The sequence below is a fragment of the Mus musculus genome, chromosome 5 (assembly GCF_000001635.26).
Source record: "Mus musculus strain C57BL/6J chromosome 5, GRCm38.p6 C57BL/6J".
Lineage (NCBI taxonomy): Eukaryota > Metazoa > Chordata > Mammalia > Rodentia > Muridae > Mus > Mus musculus.
In genome coordinates this window covers 149,800,697-149,812,030 of record NC_000071.6, presented here as the reverse complement: position 1 = coordinate 149,812,030, position 11,334 = coordinate 149,800,697, and the positions used below count along the sequence as shown (strand labels likewise).

Genomic DNA, 11,334 nt, shown 5'->3' with positions numbered 1-11,334 from the left:
GGCCCCAATCTGTCAACTTACCCTTTGACCACGAAACCCTAGCAACAGAGCTAAACCGAGGGGAGAGAGAAATCTTCCACTGGAAGAAAAACAGAACCAGAAAATACTATGTTAAGCAAAAAATAAACCACACACACACAAAAAGACAAGGAGCATGTGTTTCATCTCACACACAGAAATGGACACTAAAGCGATGAAAGTCCAGGATGCTCTTTAGGGACTAGGGGAGGGGGCTGGAAGCACGGTAAAGAGGAGTGGGGGGAGAGGGGGCCGGGAAGAGGGCAGAGAAGTGTGATAGGAAAGATTCAGAACTCCTCGTACTGGGCGAGGGTAGAAGCCAGGCTCACTTCCCTGAAGGCGGTGTGAAAAGCTCCACAAAAAACAAAACACAAAAGACAACCGGCAAGCATTCCATTCACCGACGTTACTTTGTGGGTACGGAAAGTGCCCCTTTCTGAGAGTCTCCTCACCCTAACCTACATGCAATCAAAGATAGCGATCTCTCAAATGTCCAAAATTATTCGGAAAAAACGATCACACACTATGTAAGCCCCAAATAGATAGAACAAGGAGGAGAGAAATGAACAATTCTCTTTTTTAGTCTGACACTGGAAATAAACTGACCAGTGAACCTCAACAGCCAAGACTGCTTGCTGTGCTGCCCACCTCTCTGGCACCACAGTGCTCGGGGATGCGGCCAGGAGCCAATCCCACAACCCTTTTCAAGGAGTGGTGGGGCACGGAGTTGCGTGAATACGATAAGGAAACTCTGTGGAGACCCATATCGGAGAGGATATTTGTTCATTGCTGCGAAGGGAGGGGTGATGAGTGATGAGTGAAAAAGGGGTGACTTAGGAGGCGTGGGGCAGCAAGAGAGGAAAGTGATAGGGAAAGACCGTGCTCATAAAGGATGAGTTTGGATGACCAGATGGAGGAGGAGATGATGGTCACAGTAAATACTGCCACGAAACAGTTTGTAGCTTATGTGGCTGGTCCTGACCGGCATTTCAGGCACACTGCTCTGAAGAGCACACATGAGTATAATCTTCAAAATCGTCGCCGGCTATCTGGACCACAGATAAGAGCATCACTCTGAAGGGATGACTGATTTTGTAGAAGAAATGAAAAAAAATGTTCACACATATCCTAAACGATGCCAAGTCCTTTAAACCAGAAAGCAAATACTTTTAAGTGAAGAATTATCACAAAACATGAAAAGCATGCTTAAGTTTGAAACATAAGTTATTCTACTTCTAAAGCAGGGAAATAAAAAGCTACTTGGCCTCGTTAAAATGCAGGCAGCCTCCTGTCAACACAGTGTCTTTTTAAATGAATGAAAACTCTTCCCCAGCTAGCTCATAGACAGGTTAGCTGTGGCTCCTTGGGCTTCCAGCAGCAGATTGTTCTCCTGCAGCCTTTCTGTGGCCAAAGGAAAAGGAGCTATTTCTTAGGTTCTGCAAGACTTAGCCAGAATCGGCCTCATAAAGTCTCTCCTATCAACCACACGGGGACCCTTCAGCTCCCAGAATACTGTTTTCGATAGAGTCAAACTCAATAAATAGAAATGAATAAGAAATTAAGCATTATGAAACTCTTGGCTTCTGCAGAAGGGTAACGGGGTGAGGCCAGAGGCAATGATACCAAAAAGGATACAATGAGGCCTAGCACTCTGGAGGCCTGTGGGGTAAGACTGTATGGCAGACCCAAAAGCTTGGACACAGTCCTGAGGCAAAAAGTTTCACAGAAGCTTAGTCTTCTGGAGGCGACCCTGGGCTTGGAATTTCATAAGAATGTTACTCATTCAGAGGAAATGCCCCAGTGTTGACAGTAATCAGTCATCTCACAGTTTGCCAGATAGGAGCTAGCAATCTCAGGGCTAGTTCAAAATAGTAAACTTAGAATACTCATTACAGCCAGGTATGGCAGACTACATTACATATTAGAAGAAAGTTGGTGAGTTCTTCTGACAAATGGAGATTCCCTACAGACACTTAAAAGAGCAGCCAAGTTACTCCCATATGCAAGACTTTACAATGGCCTAGGGAGAATGAGGGTTGTGGTTTTAGGAGGAACTACAGTATTACATTATTCATGAAAAGGCCAGCAAGAGCAGAACCCCCTGGTGCAAGCTTCCACAAGGCTCAGAGGAATAGCATAAATTGTGACTAGGGTGTGAAATCCTCACCTGGCTCCTGTCAATAGCTGACTTTAGATAGGGCTGATGTTTTCTCAATTGTAAACATTGCTTGGTTCCTGTTAGTCTTTTTGTATGCATTTTTTGTTTTGTGTCAGATAACTTCAATGTACCTTAGCTGATGTGTCACCTAACTTCTTTGTTTTCTTCTGTAACATATAAGTCTGATGCTCACTTTGAGAATTTACATCCAGATACAGCACACTCTGGTGTGTATTTGTCTGGTGTCCGTTTGTCATCCCGCCGACTCCTTGCTCATCTGATTACCGAAATCCTGGTTCCCCACAGGTTGAAGGACTGACTGAGTCCAGTCTGTGGCAGTCTTCCACATTATAGCTTTCCTCTCTGTCTCTTGCCACCCCCGTTTCATTCATTCAACAAGCACACACTGAGAAACTTTAGGACATGCACCTGTGCGGGACGGGCTGCATCCGGCTCTCCTCTCGTAGAGCTAGCCTTCTGATGGCAATAAAGGGTTGAAAGCACACAGCCATGTTTTGACAGTTTAAAGAGACTTTGTAAAGAAGTGTTCTTGTAGCCATGGAGCAAGCTAATATGACAGCCATGAGCTTGGGGCGGGGGGCGGGGGGTGGGGGGGGATGCCCCCCACTCAGATGCCACAGTGGAACAGGGTTTCTCTAAGGAGGTAGACTCTTACTTCAGCCTACTATCAAAATGGGAACAGGCAGGCTTTTCTTTGGAGAGTAGCATCCAGAAGGATGTGTTTCAAGTTGGGAACTCCCAGCAGAGGTAGCAAAGAAGAAAGTCAGCAGTGGCCCCAATGAGAGGGCCCTCTTGCAGCTGATTGTTTCCAAGGAATGAATCTTGAAACTTTGGAATTGTGGAGGGCAAAATGAGGCCCAAATAAATGCAGGCAATTCCCCCCATGGGAAGAAGAAGAAGAAGAAAGAAAAAAAAAAAACACAAGGATTTGATTGCCAAGGTTAATGTGAATTCTTGGCAAAATACAGGACTGACCTAAAAAGTCTGGTGCACATATGCTCAAGGGATCCCTTTACCCACCTGGTGAATTGGCTGTGGACTCCTTCAACCCAACTACCTCTGCTATGGATGTTCAGAGAAGATGTCTTTATGCCCAAACCTGAGTTCATTAACCCACACTCATTCACCCTACATTTAATGTATTCATGCTCTATCCACTCATTTGTTCAGTTCACAGAAACTTGCTGGGCACAAATAGTGGTCAGGGGAGTGCCTGCACTGGATAATGACAGTGTGGTCACACATGTCCTGACTTGCCCTTAGAAATGTGTTTCAGGGGGCCACAGCTGAACCAGCTAAACGTACGTGAGCATGGTGCTCTGCAACTCAGCTTCACATCTGTAAAATGGAGATGATAGCACACATTTGGCATTAAACTAGATGTGGAAGGAAAGAGAGATGGGGAGGGGGGAGAGGAAGAAGAGAGGGAAAGAAGGAAGAACTGCCATCGATCTCATAGGGGGAGGGGAGGAATGGAATTTAGACACCCTGCCACTTGACACTTCAAGGACCTCATGATGGTATGAGGAAACAGATTCCAGTGAGGAAACAGGAAACAGATTCCAGTGAGGAAACAGGAAACAGATTCCAGTGAGTAGTGAACATTTATTGAGTGCTTATAATGTGCCAGGTACTGTTTTTAATTAAGTGTACACATATATGCTTCCTTCTTGAGTTTAGATATATTTCATATATCTCAATGCCCGAGGAGAAGCACCAGGGGGTGAAATAGGCGAGTAGCAGGAAGAAAAGATGCCCCAAGGTTGGAGACACTCAACCCTGCTGAGGCAGGGCTGGGCAGCATGGCATGGCACACCATTCACAGGGCATCGCACAATGCTTAGGGCTTGGACTTGGTTCTCTAAGCAATGGGGAACCACAGGAAGCAGTGGGTTAAAGCACTTTGGAGTGATGATGGCTGTGAACAGTAAAGGAACATGGAAAGGATGATCAGGCAGGCTTAGGGTGTTCAGCGAGAAGGCCTGCCTCTCACTTCTGAGCCCTGACATGCGCCAAGCAGAGCCCAGCTGATGACTAAGGATATGGATAGGTTTCATGTCTCATTTAGGAGAGCTGGGGAGATGCAGCGGTTGCTGATGTGGAGAGAAGGGGATCAGCTCAGTTCTGGGAAGGCAGGTCCCAGATCTTGGGCAACAAATGGGGAAGAAGAAATACTGACTCCCAGCTCTCAGATACAGAAGGCTGCCTCTGCCTTAAGGTTAGGGGTTCCCCCTAACCCCCCCTTTTCTGTAACTTCCTTTCATAATGAAAATATTAAAGCACCTAGAACATAAAACGTGTATAAAACATGCCTGTCACCTGGGTTAAGTGGCTAAACAGAGTTTGCCATATCTGCTTCATAAATATGTACCGTATATCTATGTAGTTATACAGTCTCTTATTTGGGCTTTTATTGTTGTCAAATAATTACATCATTACCCTGCCCTTGAATTCTTAGCAAGTATTGTGAAAATGCATCCAGGCCGTGACAGTGCTGTTGTTGACCTTGAAAATTAAAGATTGTTTCACATATCTATTAATTCGTCCATGCTACAATTTCCCTAAGAAACCCTAGAATTTTGCTGTTACTTAAACACACACACACACACACACACACACACACACACACACACACACACAAACTGGATTCCAGTAACAACACCATTTTGGTTTTGTTGTATCTTTTATGTCTTTTTAAGATGCATAGCAGTGTTCCCCACATATGAGGTGTGTGTGTGTGTGTGTGTGTGTGGTTTCCAATAAAACAAGCCAGGTAGCTAGTGCAATGTCTGATACTTGCATATTCCAGTCAGCCCTCCCTCCCTGCTTCCCTCTGCATTCCATTAAGATGGAATTTAGTCCTAAAATTTTGGCCAAATTTGAGTCTGAGCTTTGGGGCAGGGTATGCCATTGGTGCTCATGTCCTGTGATGCCCTGCTCATGCTAAGTCTTGGGTTTCAGATCATCCCCTTGTTCTGTCACAAACTGGCACCAGACAGATTCTAAGTCCAGGTCCTGGAATAGAAAGGTCAACTTTGTTCCAGAAAGCACGGAAGTCCCCCAAATGCTAATGGGTCCTGTCAGAAAGACACACTATTGAAAATAAGCCCCCTAACCTGGACTAGTGAGCTAGTCAAATGTGCAGCACTCCAAGCATCCATATGTATGGGTAAAATACACCAAAAACATAAACGTCAACATTTCTGCTCAGGAAAGGCTAACAGAGACAAAGATCTAAAAAAAAAAAAAAAATTTAAAGGAAGACAGTGTACTTTGAAGAAGTGGCTCATGTGACAGCTGAGATTCTGTTAAGAATGCTTGATCTGAGGGTCTTGGTCTGATCCACACCTTGGTCTGAAATCTAGACTATTCTGGTTTTAAACTTGGTCCAAGGGAACAGTTGCTTCCACTGTGTATGAGCGTGTGTGAGGAAAGATGGGATTCAAAGTGGTCTTCCTCTACCGAATCATTTCGGAGTCATAAACATATATTTCCATTTTAACATTAACATTAGACAAATCAAATCTGCCAAATCTTCTCCTAACATTGCACAATTGATTCTTCTCTCTCTCTCTATTAAATAAATAAATAGATAGATAGATAAATCTACAAAAAGGGAAAGAAAAAAAGAATCCCTCAGAGCCCATCTAACAAACAAACTTAGCTGGTAAATATTCTTCTTGTTGGGGCCAAACCCTGGCAGTTTGAGCAAATTACCTTTACCTCCAATCTGAGGTTGAACGGTTAAACTACTTTGTGCCAGTTTTCAACCTTGGTATATAAGCCCACAGAGCATTACTTTATGGACACCAAATGTTGCTTTTAAGTAGCAAGCATTCCATTTCCCCCTGACCGTGCAGACAAACGGCAGGTTGGTGGGGTGAAGAAAACGAACCCACAGACTCAACAGATGTTGGCCTCTTGTCTGCAACAAAGGCTTTCCTGGAAGGACTGGGGACAGCTTTAAGAATTCATATCTACTTAATTAAAAACGGGTGTGGGGTTGTTTGTTCATTTTGTATTTCACATATTTTCCAGTATTGTTGACCGATTGTTTTTCAGAGGAGAGGCTGGAAAAAGGCGGGGCGGTTTTTCTGTCGTACGACCATTTGCAGCGTACACCCCACGGCCATGACGTCATTTGTACCTTTCCGCTCTAAGTTCTCTGCCTTGGGAAGAACTCTTCCTGAGAAATGAAAAACTTCCAGTCTCACGGGCCTCTAAAAGCTGACAGTTGCAAGCACTGTGACGAGCCCTTGCTGCCAGGAGGCAGTACAAAACGCCACCATTTTTACCATTTGTATTCGGATCCTGTTTATCAATTTCTGTGTGTCTTGATGAGTTTTGCTGAAGCATTCTCGGTTAAGAACTTATTCAGCATTTTCCAAATTAACCCTCAGAAAGGAAAAAACAAACAAACAAACAAAAAACCTCGGGGTGTCTGGTATAAATGTAGCTTTTGGTTTTCTACAAGAGTGATTTGTGCTGCCTGCCCAGGTCATCTGAGAGCCTGTCGGCCCTTGAACCACTTTCTCAATCGTAGATCACTGGACATTACGTTGAAAACAGACTAACTAGGTGTGTGTGTATCTGTTACACAAAAGAAGAAAGCAAGGAAGCAATGCAGGCAGGATAAAGCAAACAGCCTTTGTGTGGTGGAGCAGGGCAGGAGAGCTTTTCCTCAAAAAAAAAAATTTTTTTTTTTAATCAAAAGCGATGCCCCGGGATTCTGCTGTATTTACAGTTACTAAACTAAGATGCAAGCACCAGGGTTTAGCTTTGAGTTTCTTAAACAGTAGGCCAAACCTCCTGGTTTCCCCTGTCTTCTTCTCATCAGTTCTGTGAATTGCCAGAGCAGCCAAGGACCTGAGGAGGATCCAGGGTGTGAGCCAGAAGCCAGCACAACCATCTTTCTCAATGGAGGTGCCTTGTATCTTACAAAGCATTCTCTGTGGGTTTTCATGCATTTGAGAGAGGCACGTGCTTGCAACCACTCATTTCTTCAGCTCCTGTTCCTGCCACAGTAGAGGCTGTGATCTATCCAAATCCGTAATTGCCCTCTTAGCAGAGGACTGTTGTGTTGAAACAACCCTCCTTGGCAACAAGTTGCATTCAGTAAATCCACTAGCCACTCGGAGTCCCTTCCCCAAGTCCCAGGTGAGCTGTCATTACACCCATTTCATAAAACTCTCAAGTTCCTACCTAGATCACTGCTGGTGAACGGACTCATGGCCGCAGGAGCAGTCTGAACTCTGCCACTATTACTTTGAAAGCTACTTTCTTGAGTTCCATCTCTTCTGTGCAAGCCTGCGCCTCCTGATCCTCTGAGAGGCATTCTGTTAGTGGGTTCTCCTTTGGATGTTTTAGTTCTAGATGACAGCTTTAGATGGAAGAAAGACTCATGGATTCAACTATTTCCTTTGCAAAGACTTTATCAAATTCCTTCTTTTACAACTTCTTTCCGAGGATAAGAGCAGAGGCGGCCAGACTTTTGTTGAAGTTACCTTCAACTACTTCATCTTCATCAATTTTTCTGTCTTCAACCTCCTGCTACTTCTTAGAAGCTGTATACAGCTCTCGCTCTGACATCCCCCAACTGTGAGCTGCAAAGACAGCCACTACCCAGTCTGGCCCTGACACTCATGTTATTGGATGAATGCCTTCATAGTGTTCTTCTATAGATGAGGTGGCCTCCCCTATTAATTGCAGGAGAATCGTAGATGTGGACATTTCTTGAGCTTCCCAATAGAATGTCAATCCTACCTCTGCTTCCTTTGGCTTCTAGCGCACATAAATGTCTATTTAGCCACATGAAGTGGCCAGCAAGCCACAGCCTTGTAGTGGCTCTGGTCTAGCCACTACCATAAGAAGCCCTACTCACAGTTAGATGCAGTATGGAGACTATGGTGGGAGGCGACCATATGGTTCTCAGTTTAGCTGTGTTTTAATTTACAAACAGATTCCCTGGGCCCTTGGAAGTCGTGAGTTTGGATGTGGGGAGCTGGAGAAGGATGCCTGCGGCCTCTAGCTGAGGCCACTAGGTGAGGAACACCTCACCTCTGTGCCTATCTTCAGTTCTGAGTTCTTATGATGGGATAATAGCGGAGGGGTCTGTGATCACTTACTTTTTTTTTTTTTCTTCTCACACTCCCACCCCTCAGCTGCAAGAAGACACTGTTACACAGTGAGGCTCTTCTGGGGATGTAAGAAAGGCCCTAAAGTCATGCCTTCTTCTGATCGTCTGTGAAGATGCTAGATCTACTGAGAAAAACCTTTTTTATCCAAGAGAGAAGATGACCGGGAAAGCTCACACACAGCATCTCTCTCGAGTGCGTCCGGAGAAGACAAGCAGTCATGGGTCCTACCATAGCAGGGAATTTAACTGAACTGCATGGCACGTGCCTTAGAGGGTGAAGGGTCCTCAGCCAGGAGAGGCTTCTGGTATAAGCTGGATGTGGATTCTGGCCATGGCAAAGGCTCATGGACCCAGAAGGCACTTGTCAGTCAGGATTCAATCATGGAGGCGGAGACAATAGGAGACAGATGTGTGCAGATCTTCAGCACTCATGGTATTTATTGTACCAATGTGCCTCTGCAAAGCCATCTCTGCAGTAATGCTGGAGACCAGAGCTTGCACTTGGGTAGTCGGGAAATAGGGGCATGAGCAGAATGGAACTTCACAAGCAACAGGCAGGCACCACACCCCCACAGCCAGGCTGACCTACTTCGGGTCATTTTCCCTGACTTTGGTAACGGGGATATCCTGTCCAAGCCAGGATTCTTTCCATGTCGGAAACTGAGCACAGATAGACCTAACAGGGACCTCAGAGAAAACAAGGGATGTTTAAGGGGGAAGCGGTGAGCTATCACAGGTCAAGTTGTTGCTTCATACCAAGCCAGTGGATCAATGGATTAGAGACACTGTGTGGGTTGAGTCTATAGTTCAAATACAGAGCACTTGCCAAGAAGCAATGTGTCTATGTTACAAAATTCCACTCTCTCCTCCATCCTCTAACCCTCAAAAAAGAACCTCCCACTATGGTCTGCAACAAACAACAGGAAATACAGGAGAAGAATGTGTACAGCCCTGCTTCATAAGTGGGCACATTGCAAAGCCATTAAAAGAAAAATTGGCTGTCTAGTGTGGGCGGCATAGAGTACCATTATGAACGGCGATGCCTGCCACTAGCTCCCACCACTAAACGTTGAGTCTTGCCAGGGGAAATGGTTACCTATGACTTGACTTTTGGCTACTTGGGGGTTATTCTCTCACCCTTTATCAGCCCCTCCTCTTCCACCCTTTTCACTCACACACACACACACACACACACACCCAACACTAGATAGGAGAGAGAAAAAAAGGTCGGAGGGGAAAGGAGGCACTATCATTAGACTACTTCCTGTTGACTAGGGGTACCGGATTCCTTGGGGGTAAATTTGACCTTCACTGCCATTGGGATATCTAATTTCTTCTTTTAATTTTTTTTTTTGCGCAAGAATACTTGACAGACCGCAGCAAACCGCAACCACCCACTACCCAGCCGCCAGCAGCAGCAGGTCCTTCTATCAGGGCTCTCGAATTTATCCATCCTCTGAGAAGTCCCCAGAATCCTAAATGTAACACATTTGCAGAAACCACGCATCTGCAGCTGGCAAAAGCACACCCCTGCTAGAGTGCAGGGCAAGTGATAGTCAGCTGCTGTGGAGCAGCCCCAGATCCCACACCTGGGACTAAAACAAAAACCTTCTTATATTTCTGTGTTTTAAAAGAAACCAAAATTCTCACTACAGTTAGTCTAGGGAAGTTTGGTGAAAAATGTCAATAAAGATGACCATTAAATGTTTTCCAGTCTGCTCCAAGCTGTCTTTATCAATCCCCACTGAATGCTCTTTTTGTTACTGATCATTAGAAGACTTAATATAGACTTCGCCGCTACACACCTCCTTCACTGCTGTCAAAAACACGAAGTTTTCTGTCCCTTTATAAGGTCTGTGTAAGAGAGCAATGTCAGAATGTCCCAAGGATGACTGACATTCATCCTGCAATCCTGAGGTAGGAAAGGAGAGCTGCCTATTTTGATTTGGAAACTATTTCTGAGAATTTCTAAGAAGTTTCCTGAAGTTTGACTTAGAAGTTCTAACATAAGCCATGATGTGTCCTGTCCTGTAAATTCACAACGATATCCGTGATGGTTTCGGTGCTGCTCAACTTCTTTGTTGACCAAGATCCACATCACTGCAGACATGCAGATTTGCCAGCATCTGGGTCTCCTGGTCTAGTCTGCTCCAGAGAGTCTGTACCCAAGCCATCTTCATCTCACACACACATAGCTTCCAAAACAAAAACAAAAAACAACAAAAACAAAACAAAACAAACAAAAAAAAAGCCAACAAAACCAAAAAAAACTCCCAAACCCTTTTGACAAATGACTGAAACAAAATCCTCTAGAACACTCATGTGAAGTCAGAAGACACGACTAAGGCGAGTTCTATGACCTTTTAGAAAATGGTTTCATCCAACTCTACCACCATCCATTCCTCAGAGCAAGAGTAGCAAGTTCGTGCCCCTTCCTTGGCTGTAGCCCGCCATGCTGCACTGTGCACGGGTGCTTTTCCTATGACCTGACTGAAGTTTACCATAACTGTCTGGGGACAAGACAGAGGCCCATTCTGGCTATGGATTGTACAAAGAGTCAAACCAAATGTGTCATGCCAATACATGCTTGGGTCTTGTATTCTTGTGTCCTTTAAGAGGACAGTTTGGTCAGGCAGAGACACAAAGACCTACCTGAGGCTGGACCTTAACCCTGCTATTGACTAAACCAAACTGTGTGACCTTGCGCAAGTCACTGACTCTGTTAGGCAGAGTCTTCACCTGCATAAGGGATAGATAGCAATCTACCTTTCAGGGTGAGGGTAGATCTCAAAGAAAGTTGGAGTTGGGAGTTTTGGAGAGATGGCTCAGTTGTTAAGAGCACTGACTGCTCTTCCAGAGGACTCAGGTTCAGTTCCCAGTACCCACATTGGGTGGCTCACAACTGCCTGTAACTACAGCTTCAGGAGATCCAACACCCCCTTGTGGCCTCAGATGAGGCACCTGCACTCATGTGCAAATACCCACATACATACACACATAC

The 11,334-nt window shown here is 45.0% G+C and overlaps 1 long non-coding RNA gene across 1 annotated transcript; it reads left to right on the top strand.

Annotated features, from left to right (window-relative positions):
• The first annotated feature begins 279 nt into the window (after nucleotides 1–279).
• On the top strand, nucleotides 280–10,041 carry Gm21221 (predicted gene, 21221). Its single transcript, NR_077242.1, has 5 exons — nucleotides 280–435; nucleotides 7,035–7,354; nucleotides 8,157–8,238; nucleotides 8,359–8,526; nucleotides 9,695–10,041. It is a non-coding gene; the product is annotated as a predicted gene, 21221 (long non-coding RNA).
• Nucleotides 10,042–11,334: the final 1,293 nt, after the last annotated feature.